Source organism: Arachis stenosperma, chromosome 1, assembly GCF_014773155.1.
Source record: "Arachis stenosperma cultivar V10309 chromosome 1, arast.V10309.gnm1.PFL2, whole genome shotgun sequence".
Taxonomy (NCBI): domain Eukaryota; kingdom Viridiplantae; phylum Streptophyta; class Magnoliopsida; order Fabales; family Fabaceae; genus Arachis; species Arachis stenosperma.
This window is the reverse complement of record NC_080377.1, coordinates 40,479,845-40,493,419: the sequence shown is the minus strand read 5'-3', so window position 1 is coordinate 40,493,419 and position 13,575 is coordinate 40,479,845. Positions and strand designations below refer to the sequence as shown.

Genomic DNA, 13,575 nt, shown 5'->3' with positions numbered 1-13,575 from the left:
GATTAGATCAGAGACCATGGTTGCTAAGTCAGAGTGGTTCTGCTTAGAATTCTCTGTCTGTTGCTGAGAAGATGATGGAAAAGGCTTGCCATTGCTAAACCTGTTTCTTCCACCATTATTGTTGTTGAAACCTTATTGAGGTCTCTGTTGATCCTTCCATGAGAAATTTGGATGATTTCTCCATGAAGAATTATAGGTGTTTCCATAGGGTTCTCCCATGTAATTCACCTCTTCCATTGAAGGGTTCTCAGGATCATAAGCTTCTTCTTCAGATGAAGCATCCTTAGTACTGCCTGGTGCATTTTGCATTCCAGACAGACTTTGAGAAATCAAATTGACTTGCTGAGTCAATATTTTGTTCTGAGCCAGAATGGCATTCAGAGTATCAATCTCAAGAACTCCTTTCTTCTGATTAGTCCCATTGTTCACAGGATTCCTTTCAGAAGTGTACATGAATTGGTTATTTGCAACCATTTCAATTAGTTCTTGAGCTTCTGCAGGCGTCTTCTTCAGATGAAGAGATCCTCCAGCAGAGCTATCCAAAGACATCTTGGATAGTTCAGAGAGACCATCATAGAAAATACCTATGATGCTCCATTCAGAAAGCATGTCTGAAGGACATTTTCTGATCAATTGTTTGTATCTTTCCCAAGCTTCATAGAGGGATTCACCTTCCTTTTGTCTGAAGGTTTGGACTTCCACTCTAAGCTTACTCAATTTTTGAGGTGGAAAGAACTTTGCCAATAAGGCATTGACTAGCTTTTCCCAAGAGTTCAGGCTGTCTTTAGGTTGTAAGTCCAACCATATTCTAGCTCTGTCTCTTACAGCAAAAGGGAATAGCATAAGTCTGTAGACCTCAGGGTCAACCCCATTAGTCTTGACCATGTCACAGATTTGCAAGAATTCAGCTAAAAACTGATGAGGATCTTCCAATGGAAGTCCATGGAACTTGCAATTCTGTTGCATTAGAGAAACTAATTGAGGCTTAAGCTCAAAGTTGTTTGCTCCAATGGCAGGGATAGAGATGCTTCTCCCATAGAAGTCGGGAGTAGGTGCAGTAAAGTCACCCAGCACCTTCCTTGCATTGTTGTTGTTTTCGGCTGCCATGGGTTCTTCTTCTTTGAAGATTTCTGTTAGGTCCTCTACAGAGAGTTGTGCCTTAGCTTCTCTTAGCTTTCGCTTCAAGGTCCTTTCAGGTTCAGGGTCAGCTTCAACAAGAATGCTTTTGTCTTTGTTCCTACTCATATGAAAGAGAAGAGAACAAGAAAATGTGAAATCCTCTATGTCACAGTATAGAGATTCCTTGAGGTGTCAGAGGAACTGAAAAATAGAAGAAAGAGGTAGAAGAATTCGAACTTAGTGAGATAGAGTTCGAATTGTGCATTGAGGAGGAGTGATACTCCATAAATAGAAGAATGTGAGAAGAGGGGAAGAGATTTTTCGAAAATTAAATTAAAAAGATTTTAAAAACATTTTGAAAAACTTTAATTAATTTTCGAAAACCAAGAGTGGGAAAGAAATCAAGTAATTTTTGAAAAAAAGAAACCAAAAAGATATGATTGAAAACTAGTTTGAAAAAAGATATGATTGAAAAGATATGATTTGAAAACAATTTTAAAAAGGATTTGATTTTAAAAATTAATGACTTGGCTAACAAGAAAAGATATGATTCAAACATTAAACCTTTCTCAACAGAAAAGGTAACATACTTGAAATGTTGAATCAAATCATTAATTGTTAGCAAGTATCTTTGAAAAAGGAAAGAAATTGATTTTGAAAAAGATTTGATTGAAAAGATATGATTTGAAAAAGATTTGATTTTGAAAAACTTTGAAAACTTGAAAAAAAAAATCTGAATTAAAAACAGAATCTTCCCTCTTGTGCCATCCTGGCGTTAAACGCCCAGAATGGTGCACATTCTGGCGTTTAACGCCCAATGCACTACCTTTTTGGGCGTTAAACGCACAACCAGGCACCCTGGCTGGCGTTTAAACGCCAGTCTGTCCTTCTTCACTGGGCGTTTTGAACGCCCAGCTTTTTCTGTGTAATTCCTCTGCTGCATGTTCTGAATCTTCAGTTCCCTGTACTATTGACTTGAAAATAGAACCAAGATCAAATAAACAATGCATGCAAGACACCAAACTTAAAATTAGACACTAGACTCAAACAAGAAACATAAAATCTTTTTTTTGGTTTTTTATGATTTTGTGATTTTTTTGTGCTTTTTCGAAAATTATATGAAAATAGAAAATAAAGGTTTCAGAATTCTTAATTTGGATTCCAGGAATCATTGCAATGCTAGTCTAAGACTCCGGTCCAGGAATTAGACATGGCTTCACAGCCAGCCAAGCTTTCAAAGAAAGCTTCGGTCCAAAACACTAGACATGGCCAATGGCCAGCCAAGCCTCAGCAGATCATTGCTCCAATAGCAAGTTTGATAGAAATCAACAAGCTCTTGTGATGATAAGTTGAAACCTCGGTCCAATAAGATTAGACATGGCTTCTCAGCCAGCCAGATTTCAACAGATCATTACGAAACTCTAGAATTCATTTTTAAAGAAATTCTGAAAAAAAATTACCTAATCTAAGCAACAAGATGAACCGTCAGTTGTCCATACACGAAACAATCCCCGACAACGGCGCCAAAAACTTGGTGCACGAAATTGTGATCACTACAACTTCGCACAACTAACCAGCAAGTGTACTGGGTCGTCCAAGTAATAAACCTTACGCGAGTAAAGGTCGATCCCACAGAGATTGTTGGTATGAAGCAAGCTATGGTCACCTTGTAAATCTTAGTCAGGCAGACTCAAATGGGTATGGGTGATATATGAATAAAACATAAGAATAAAGATAGAGATACTTATGTATATCATTGGTGAGAGCTTCAGATAAGCGTATGAAGATGCTTTGTCCCTTCCGTCTCTCTGCTTTCCTACTGTCTTCATCCAATCCTTCTTACTCCTTTCCATGGCAAACTTATGCAAGGGTTTCACCGTTGTCAGTGGCTACCTCCCATCCTCTCAGTGGAAATGTTCAACGCACCCTGTCACGGCACGGCTATCCATCTTTCGGTTCTCAATCAGGCCGAAATAGAATCCAGTGATTCTTTTGCGTCTGTCACTAACGCCCCGCCCTCAGGAGTTTGAAGCACGTCACAGTCATTCAATCATTGAATCCTACTCAGAATACCACAGACAAGGTTAGACCTTCCGGATTCTCTTGAATGCTGCCATCAGTTCTAGCCTATACCACGAAGACTCTGATCTCACGGAATGGCTGGCTCGTTTGTCAGGCGAGCGCTCGGTTGTCAGGCGATCAACCATGCATCGTGTATCAGGAATCCAAGAGATATTCACCCAATCGAAGGTAGAACGGAGGTGGTTGTCAGTCACACGTTCATAGGTGAGAATGATGATGAGTGTCACGGATCATCACATTCATCAAGTTGAAGAACAAGTGATATCTTGGAACAAGAACAAGCGGAATTGAATAGAAGAACAATAGTAATTGCATTAATACTGGAGGTACAGCAGAGCTCCACACCTTAATCTATGGTGTGTAGAAACTCCACCGTTGAAAATACATAAGAACAAGGTCTAGGCATGGCCGAATGGCCAGCCTCCCAAAGTGATCAAAAGATCTAAAGATCAAACGATTCCAAAGATCAGAAGATGAAAATACAATAGTAAAAGGTCCTATATATAGAGAACTAGTAGCCTAGGGTGTACAGAGATGAGTAAATGACATAAAAATCCACTTCCGGGCCCACTTGATGTGTGCTTGGGCTGAGCATTGAAGCATTTTCGTGTAGAGACTCTTCTTGGAGTTAAACGCCAGCTTTTGTGCCAGTTTGGGCGTTTAACTCCCACTTTGGTGCCAGTTCCGGCGTTTAACGCTGGGAAATCTGAAGGTGACTTTGAACGCCGGTTTGGGCCATCAAATCTTGGGCAAAGTATGGACTATCATATATTGCTGGAAAGCCCAGGATGTCTACTTTTCAACGCCGTTGAGAGCGCGCCAATTGGGCTTCTGTAGCTCCAGAAAATTTACTTCGAGTGCAGGGAGGTCAGAATCCAACAGCATCTACAGTCCTTTTCAGTCTCTGAATTAGATTTTTGCTCAGGTCCCTCAATTTCAGCCAGAAAATACCTGAAATCACAGAAAAACATACAAACTCATAGTAAAGTCCAAAAAAGTGAATTTTAATTAAAAAATAATAAAAATATACTAAAAACTAACTAAAACTACTAAAAACACACTAAAAACAATGCCAAAAAGCGTATAAATTATCCACTCATCAGTGGTGGTGGTGGTGATGATGATAATGACAAAAAGAAAAAGTAGAGAAAAAATGAGAAAGAGGAGAAGAAGCAGCAACAACAGTGGTTATGCATGGAATTCATGCCAAAACAACAAAAATATGCGGTTAGAGGCTATTTGATTGATACGTATAATGATCTCTTAGTACTTGAAGACAAATGCTTTTTGTAGGTGAAAGGTTAACGACTGTGGTGTGTAGTGCGCGAATTGAGATTTCGCATAGCTTAACCGGTAAGTGCACCGGGTCATCCAAGTAATACCTTAGGTAAGTGAGGGTCGATCCCACGAGGATTGCTAGATTGAGCAACAATGGCTATCCAGTTGGACTTAGTTAAGCGATTCAAAAAGGAGTTTGGTGAGTCAATTCGCATAAAACAGTAAATAAGCAAGTAAAGAAAACAAGTAAATGGTTTGGTGTAAAAAACAATATGAGAAAACAGTTAAGATTTTAGAGATGTTTATCTTTCCGGATTAAAAGTTCTTACTAACTATTTTACAATGTATGATTCATTCCATGGCAAAATGTAAATATCTAAACCCTAATCTCTTAGTGATTTAGCCTTCTCTAACATTCATTAACCGCCACTCTCGTGGTCACTTAATTCCGATTAGAAGGTTAAGTTTAAAAACTAGTTTATGGCCACAAAAACCCTAATTATCCAAAGCTAACAGAATTATATGTCACATATCCCAATTAGTTCATGTAATTAGCAATTTAGGAAGAATTTATTTTCAAGATGTAATTCAAGCGAGATAACTCTCTCGAGAATTACAAGAACACAAGTAGAATAAGGGGTCATACTCTCGTTCTATTCAAATTCATAAGATTAAGAACGAAAATAATCCTTAGAATTGAATCAATACAATAATTAAAATAGAAAAATAATAATTCTAATCCATAGAAAAAAACAGAGCTCCTAACCTTAACCAAAGAGGTTTAGTTGCTCATGACTTATAGAAAAACTAGGGTTCTGAAAACATGCGGAAGGAAGAAGATCCAAATCACAAGCAATTTTTTCCTTTTATATTAACCTAATTTGAAACAGAAATAAAATAAAATAATAAATTCTAAAACTAAAAGATATTATTTGTAAATAAAAATTATACAAAGAAATTAAAATAAAAGTAATAAATGCTAAATCCATTTGAGAAGCTCAAAGAGCGTGAATTCGGACTACTGTTGACGTTAAACGCCAGTTTAACGCCCCATAGGGAGTAGCCTTATGCACGCTGATGTCCCTTGCTGGCGCTAAACGACCGGGGGTGCTGCCAACTTTGTTCTTTTTTTTGCTCCAAACTCTGCCAAATTGTTCCGAATTTTCACCTGAAATCATAAAAATATTAAAACAACTCAAAGTAGCATTCGAAGGAGATTTTGCACTAAAATCAAGTAAAACTAAATAAAATCTAACTAAAAACAACTAGCAAATGCTAAGAAAAATGGTACAAGATATTCACACATCAGTGCGCATTGAAGTGGCAACCCAATTCATCCTAAAAACGTATATAGGTCACTTGGGAGACTTTGTATTCAGAACTATAGAGAAAAGCATAATGGCTTGGCAAAAGGAAATAATTGGACACAATGAGCTCAAAACTTTGTACGGAACAGGTTAAGAAACTTCATACAAGAGGTGAGAAATCTAGAATTTATCATGGCCAAAACTAAGGACTTCACATTCATAGATGGAGACAAGTAGCCACAACTAAGGATGACTTTCAAGTAATATAGTGTAAGTAGGATGTCAAGAATATAGGACAGAACATGGGTCTTGGGGGTATAATAATTGAAACAACTTATTTTTTTATGGCAATGCTGATAGGGAAATATTTTGTTTGAATGTGGGTGATATATATTTGTGATTCATATGATGTAGTCATGTTTTTGTTCTGATGTACTATTAAATGCTATCTAGAAGGTTGTAGTACTTGGTTTTGTTTTGTTTGTAACAGCTCCCTTTAAGGGGTCGAGTTCTTTTAAAACTGATTGAAAAAAAGAAGCGGCAAAAGCGTAAGAAAGAGGAGGAGGAAGAAGAAGAAGAGTACTGGTGCACGGATTTGTGATCATCAACAATGGCTCCAATAATTTGGTAGCTCTCACACGTGAATTACACTTAGTCACAACTCCGCACAACTAACCAGCAAGTGCACTGGGTCGTCCAAGTAATACCTTACGTGAGTAAGGGTCGATCCCACGGAGATTGTTGGTATGAAGCAAGCTATGGTCATCTTGTAAATCTCAGTCAGGCAGATAATAATTGGTTATGGGAAATATAAAGAGATATTTGCTTAAATAATAAAGGATAGAAATACTTATGTAAATTAATGGTGGGAATTTCAGATAAGCGTATGGAGGTGCTTGTCCCTGTTGAATCTCTACTTTCCTACTGCTTTCATCCAATCCTTCTTACTCCTTTTCATGGCAAGTTGTATGTAGGGCATCACCGTTGTCAATGGCTACATCCCATCCTCTCAGTAAAAATGGTCCAAATGCTCTGTCACAGCACGGCTAATCATCTGTCGGTTCTCAATCAAGTTGGAATAGAATCCCGTGATTCTTTTGCGTCTATCACTAACGCCCAGCCTTCAGGAGTTTGAAGCTCATCACAGTCATTCAATCCTGAAATCCTACTCGGAATACCACAGACAAGGTTAGACTTTTCGGATTCCCATGAATGCCGCCATCAATTCTAGCTTATACCACGAAGATTCTGATTAAGGAATCCAAGAGATATGCGCCCGGTCTAAGGTAGAACGGAAGTGGTTGTCAGTCACGCGCATTCATAGGTGAGAATGATGATGAGTGTCACGGATCATCACATTCATCAAGTTGAAGTGCAACGAATATCTTAGAACAGGAATAAATCGAATTGGATAGAAAATAATAGTAATTGCATTAAAACTTGAGGTACAGCAGAGCTCCACACCCTTAATCTATGGTGTGTAGAAACTCCACCATTGAAAATACATAAGTGAAAGGTTCAGGCATGGCTGAATGGCCAGCCCCCATGATCTGAGAACTAAACGTCCCCAGAGATGTTTAATACACTAGTAAAAAGTTCTATTTATAATAAACTAGCTACTAGGGTTTACAGAAATAAGTAATTGATGCATAAATCCACTTCCAGGGCCCACTTGGTGTATGTTTGGACTGAGCTTGATCTATCCACGAGTTGAGGCTTCTTTTGGAGCTGAACGCCAAGTTGTAACGTGTTTTGGGCGTTCAACTCTGGTTCGTGACGTGTTTCTGGCGTTTGACTCCAAACAGCAACATAGAACTGGCGTTGAGCGCCAGTTTACATCATCTAATCACGAATAAAGTATGAACTATTATATATTGATGGAAAGCTCTGGATGTCTATTTCCAACGCCGTTGAGAGCGCGCCATTTGGAGTTCTGTAGCTCAAGAAAATTCATTTCGAGTGCAGAGAGGTCAGATTCCAACAGCATCAGCAGTCCTTTGTCAACCTCCTATTAGAGTTTTGCTCAGGTCCCTCAATTTCAGCCAGAAAATACCTGAAATCACAGAAAAACACACAAACTCATAGTAAAGTCCAAAAATGTGAATTTAGCATAAAAACTAATGAAAACATCCCTAAAAGTAACTAGATCATACTAAAAACTACCTAAAAACAATGCCAAAAAGCGTATAAATTATCCGCTCATCACAACACCAAACTTAAATTGTTGCTTGTCCCCAAGAAACTGAAAATCAATTAGGATAAAAAGAAGAGAATATACTATAATTCCCAAAATATCAATGAATATTAATTCTAATTAGATGAGCGGGACTTGTAGCTTTTTGCTTCTGAACAATTTTGGCATCTCACTTTATCCTTTGAAGTTTAGAATGATTGGCATCTCTAGGAACTTTAGAATTTTAGATAGTGTTATTGATTCTCCTAGTTAAGTTTGTTGATTCTTGAACACAGCTACTTTTATGAGTCTTGGCCGTGGCCCTAAGCACTTTGTTTTCCAGTATTACCACCGGATACATAAATGCTACAGACACATGACAGGGTGAACCTTTTCAGATTGTGACTCAGCTTTGCTAGAGTCCCCAGTTAGAGGTGTCCAGAGCTCTTAAGCACACTATTTTTGCTTTAGATCACGACTTTAACCACTCAGTCTCAAGCTTTTCACTTGGACCTGCATGCCACAAGCACATGGTCAGGGACAGCTTGATTTAGCCGCTTAGGCATGGATTTTATTTCCTTGGGCCCTCCTATCCATTGATGCTCAAAGCCTTGGATCCTTTTTTATCCTTGCCTTTTGGTTTTAAGGGCTATTGGCTTTTTCTGCTTGCTTTTTCTTTTTCTTTCTGAAATTTTTTTTTCGCCAAAATTTTTTTTTCGCAAGCTCTTGCTTTTTCACTGCTTTTTCTTGCTTCAAGAATCAATTGCATGATTTTTCAGATTATCAATAACATTTCTCTTAGTTCATCATTCTTTTAAGAGCCAACAATTTTAACATTCATAAACAACAAGATAAAAAATATGCACTGTTCAAGCATTCATTCAGAAAACAGAAAGTATTGTCACCACATCAATATAATTAAACTAAATTCAAGGATAATTTCGAAATTCATGTACTTCTTGTTCTTTTGAATTAGAAACATTTTTCATTTAAGAAAGGTGAAGGATTCATGAAATTATTCATAGCCTTAAGACATAGTTACTCAATACTAATGATCATAAAGTAGAGACACAAAACATAAACAAACATGAAGCATAAAAATCGAAAAACAGAAAGATAAGAGCAAGGAGGTTAAAGAATGAGTCCATCTTAGTGAGGGTGGCGTCTTCTTGAAGGACCAATGGTGCTTTTTGAGCTCCTTTATGTCTCTTCCTTGCCTCTGTTGCATGATCCTTAGTGATTTTGGTGCTCTTATCCTTAGTTGCTCCCAATAATTGTATGGAGGAAAATTTATCCCCTGAGGTATCTCAGGGATCTCTTGATTTGCAGTCAAATGTTCTACTACTGAGATATAGACCCTTTAGATGAATCTTTCCATCTCTCATGACTCAGAGGTGGAAACTTTTGTCTTTCCTTTTCTCTCTTTTTTTTTTTTTTGAGGTTTTTCTGGCCTTAGGTGCCATCAATGGTTATGGAAAAACAAAAAAGCTATGCTTTTACCACACCAAACTTAGAATGTTGCTCGCCCTCGAGCAAAAGAAGAAAGAATAGAAGAAGAAGAAGAAGATATGGAGGAGATGGAGGGATGTGTGTATTTGGCTATATGGGTGGGATTGGGTGGGAAAGAGATGGATGGATGTGAGTGGTGAATGAAAAACAGAAGGGATGACCATGAATGGAGAGAGAGGGTGAGGTAGGTGGGGATCCTGTGAGGTCCACAGATCCTGAGGTGATCCTGTGGGGTCCACAGATCCTGAGGTGTCAAGGATTTACATCCCTGCACCAATGAGGCATGTAAAATGCCTTTGCATACAATTCTGGCATTTGAACGCCGAGGTGATGCATGTTCTGGGCGTTCAACGCCCATGTGCAGCATGTTTCTGGCATTGAACGCCAGTTCCATGCTTGTTTCTGGCGTTCAGCGCCAGCTCTCCTCAAGGTGTATTCCTGGCGTTTGAACGTCGGGATGTTGCTTGTTTCTGGCGTTCAACGTCAGATCCATGCTCTGTTCTGGCGTTGAACGCCAGCCAGATGCTCCTTACTGGCGTTTAAACGCCAGTAAGTCCTTCCTCCAGGGTGTGATTTTTCTTTTGCTGTTTTTGATTCTGTTTTTAATTTTTGTATTATTTTTCGTGACTCCACATGATCATGAACCTAATAAAACACAAAATAACAATAAAATAAAAATAAAATTAGATAAATAAAAATTGGGTTGCCTTCCAATAAGCGCTTCTTTAATGTCACTAGCTTGACAGTGGGCTCTCATGGAGCCTTAGAGAAGTTCAGAGCATGATGAAGGTTTCCCAAAACCAAACTTAGAGTTTGAATGTGGGGTCTTTTCAACACCAAACTTAGAGTTTGGTTGTGGCCTCCCAACACCAAACTTAGAGTTTGATTGTGGGGGCTCTTTTTGACTCTGTACTGAGAGAAGCTCTGCATGCTTACTCTCTTTTGTTACAGAGGGATGGCCGTGTGCCTTAAACACAAGGTAGTCCCCATTCAATTGAAGGACTAATTCTCCTCTGTTAACATCTATTACAGCACCTGCTGTGGCTAGGAAAGGTCTTCCAAGGATGATGCATTCATCCTCTTCCTTCCTAGTGTCTATGATTATGAAATCAGCAGGGATGTAAAGGCCTTCAACCTTTACTAATATGTCCTATACTAATTCATAAGCTTGTCTTACTGACTTGTCTGCCAATTGTAATGAGAATAAGGCAGGCTATACCTCAATGATTCCTAGTTTCTCCATTACAGAGAGTGGCATAAGATTTATGCCTGACCCCAGGTCACACAGAGCTTTTTCAAAGGTCATGGTACCTATGGTACAGGGTATTAAGAATTTCCCAGGATCTTGTTTCTTTTGAGGTAGAGTTTGCTGAACCCATGTATCTAGTTCACTAATGAGCAAGGGAGGTTCACCTTCCCAAGCCTCATTACCAAACAACTTGGCATTCAGCTTCATGATAGCTCCTAGATATTGAGCAACTTGCTCTCCAGTCATATCTTCATCCTCTTCTGAGGAAGAATAGTCTTCAGAGCTCATGAATGGCAGAAGAAGATTTAGTGGAATCTCTATGGTCTCTATATGAGCCTCAGATTCCTTTAGGTCCTCAATAGGGAACTCCTTCTTGTTTGAGAGACATCCCAGGAGGTCTTCCTCACTAGGATTTTCGTCCTTCTCCTCCCTTGTGCATTCGGCCTTATTGATTACATCAATTGCCTTGCACTCTCCCTTTGGATTCTCTTCTGTATTGCTTGGGAGAATACTCGGAGGAGTTTTAGTGATTTTCTTACTCAGCTGGCCCACTTATGCCTCCAAATTTCTAATGGAGGATCTTGTTTCACTCATGAAACTTAAAGTGGCCTTAGACAGATCAGAGACTATGTTTGATAAGTTAGAGGGGCTCTGCTCAGAATTCTCTGTCTGTTGCTGAGAAGATGATGGAAAAGGCTTGTTATTGCTGAGCCTGTTTCTCCCACCATTATTAAAGCCTTGTTAAGGCTTTTGTTGATCCTTCCATGAGAATTTTGGATGATTTCTCCATGATGAATTATAGGTGTTTCTATAAGGTTCACCCATGTAATTTACCTCTGCTATTGCAGGGTTCTCAAGATCATAAGCTTCTTCAGAAGCTGCCTCTTTAGTACTGTTGGATGCATTTTGCCATCCATTTAGACTTTGAGAAATCATGTTAACTTGCTGAGTCAACACTTTGTTCTGAGCCAATATGGCGTTCAGAGCATCAATTTCAAGAACTCCCATCCTCTGAGGCGTCCCATTATTCACCGAATTCCTCTCATAAGTGTACATGAATTGGTTATTTACAACCATGTCAATAAGTTCTTGAGCTTCTGCAGGCGTTTTCTTTAAGTGAATGGATCCACCTGCAGAATGGTCCAGTGACATTTTAGAGAACTCAGACAGACCATAATAGAATATGTCTAATATGGTCCATTCTGAAAACATGTCAGAAGGACACTTTTTGGTCATCTGCTTGTATCTTTCCCAAGCTTCATAGAGGGATTCACCATCTTTTTGCTTGAAGGTCTGAACATCCACTCTAAGCTTGCTCAGTTTTTGAGGAGGAAAGAATTTATCCAAGAAGGTCGTGACCAGCTTATCCCAGGAGTCCAGGCTATCTTTAGGTTGTGAGTCCAACCATGTTCTAGCTCTGTCTCTTACAGCAAAAGGGAAAAGCATGAGCCTGTAGACTTCAAGATCTACTCCATTCGTCTTAACAGTCTCACAAATCTGCAAGAACTCAGTTAAAAACTGGTAAGGATCTTCAGATGGAAGTCCATGAAACTTGCAGTTCTGTTGCATTAGAGCAACTAATTGAGGTTTCAGCTCAAAATTGTTTGCTCCAATGGCAGGAATTGAGATGCTTCTTCCATCAAACTTGGACGTGGGTTTAGTAAAATCACCAAGCATCCTCCTTGCATTATTGTTGTTAGGTTCGGCTGCCATCTCCCTCTCTTGTTCGAAAATTTCAGAAAGGTTGCCTCTGAATTGTTGTAATTTAGCTTCTCTTAATTTCCTCTTCAGAGTCCTTTCAGGTTCAGGATCAGATTCAACAAGAGTGTCTTTTTCCTTGTTCCTGCTCATATGAAAGAGAAGAGAAAAAGAAAAGGAAGAAGAATCCTCTATATCTGGACAAAGAGGATCCTTATTATTAGTAGAAGAAGAAAAGAATAGAAGTGGAGAATCCAATCACAAGGGTGAGGATAGAGGAAGTGATTGGAGATGAAGAGAAGTGAAGAGAAGTGTTAGTAAATAAATAAATAAATAGAAGAGAAGAGAGGGAGAATTCGAAAATAATTTTGAAAAAATAGTTAATGATTTTCGAAAATTAAAGATAAGATATAATTAAAATTAAAATTTAAAATAATTAATTAATTAAAAAGAATTTTTGAAAAAGGATGAGATATTTTCGAAAATTAGAGAGAGAGAAGTAGTTAGGTGATTTTGAAAAAGATAAGAAACAAACAAAAAGTCAAATAGTTAGTTGAAAGAGATATTAAAGTCAAATTTGAAAAGATAAGAAGATAAGAAGTTAGAAAAGTAATTTTGAAATCAAATTTTTGAAAAAGATAAAATTTTGAAAAAGATATGATAAAAAGATAAGATGAAAAAGATTTAAATTTTTAAAATTAAAATTAATTACTTAACTAATAAGAAACTAAAAGATATGATTCTAGAATTTAAAGATTGAACATTTCTTAACAAGAAATTAACAAACTTCAAATTTTTGAATCAATCACATTAATTGTTAGCATAATTTCGAAAATTTGAAATAAAATTAAGAAAAAGATTTTGAAAATAATTTTAAAATTTTTCAAATTAATAAGATAAAAATGAAAAAGATTTGATTTTTAAAAAAGATTTTGAAAAGATAATATTTTTAAATTTGAAATTGACTTAACTTGTAAGAAACAACTAATTTTAAAAATTTTTGACTAAGTCAACTCAAATTTTCGAAAATTTGGAGGGAAATAAAGAAAATATAATTTTTTTATTTTTGAATTTTTAATGAGGAGAGAGAAAAACACAAACATGATCCAAAATTCTCGGGTGTTTGCATTCTGAACAGATGTTATCTGTTGATTCTAAAG

General features: G+C 37.6%; 2 non-coding genes across 2 annotated transcripts; both read left to right on the top strand.

Moving 5' to 3' along the window:
- Nucleotides 1-603: 603 nt before the first annotated feature.
- LOC130953717 (small nucleolar RNA R71) lies at nucleotides 604-711 on the top strand. The gene has a single exon (XR_009075883.1). It is a non-coding gene; the product is annotated as a small nucleolar RNA R71 (small nucleolar RNA).
- Nucleotides 712-11,927: 11,216 nt separating this feature from the next.
- On the top strand, nucleotides 11,928-12,031 carry LOC130953584 (small nucleolar RNA R71). The gene has a single exon (XR_009075758.1). It is a non-coding gene; the product is annotated as a small nucleolar RNA R71 (small nucleolar RNA).
- The last annotated feature ends 1,544 nt before the right edge of the window (nucleotides 12,032-13,575 follow it).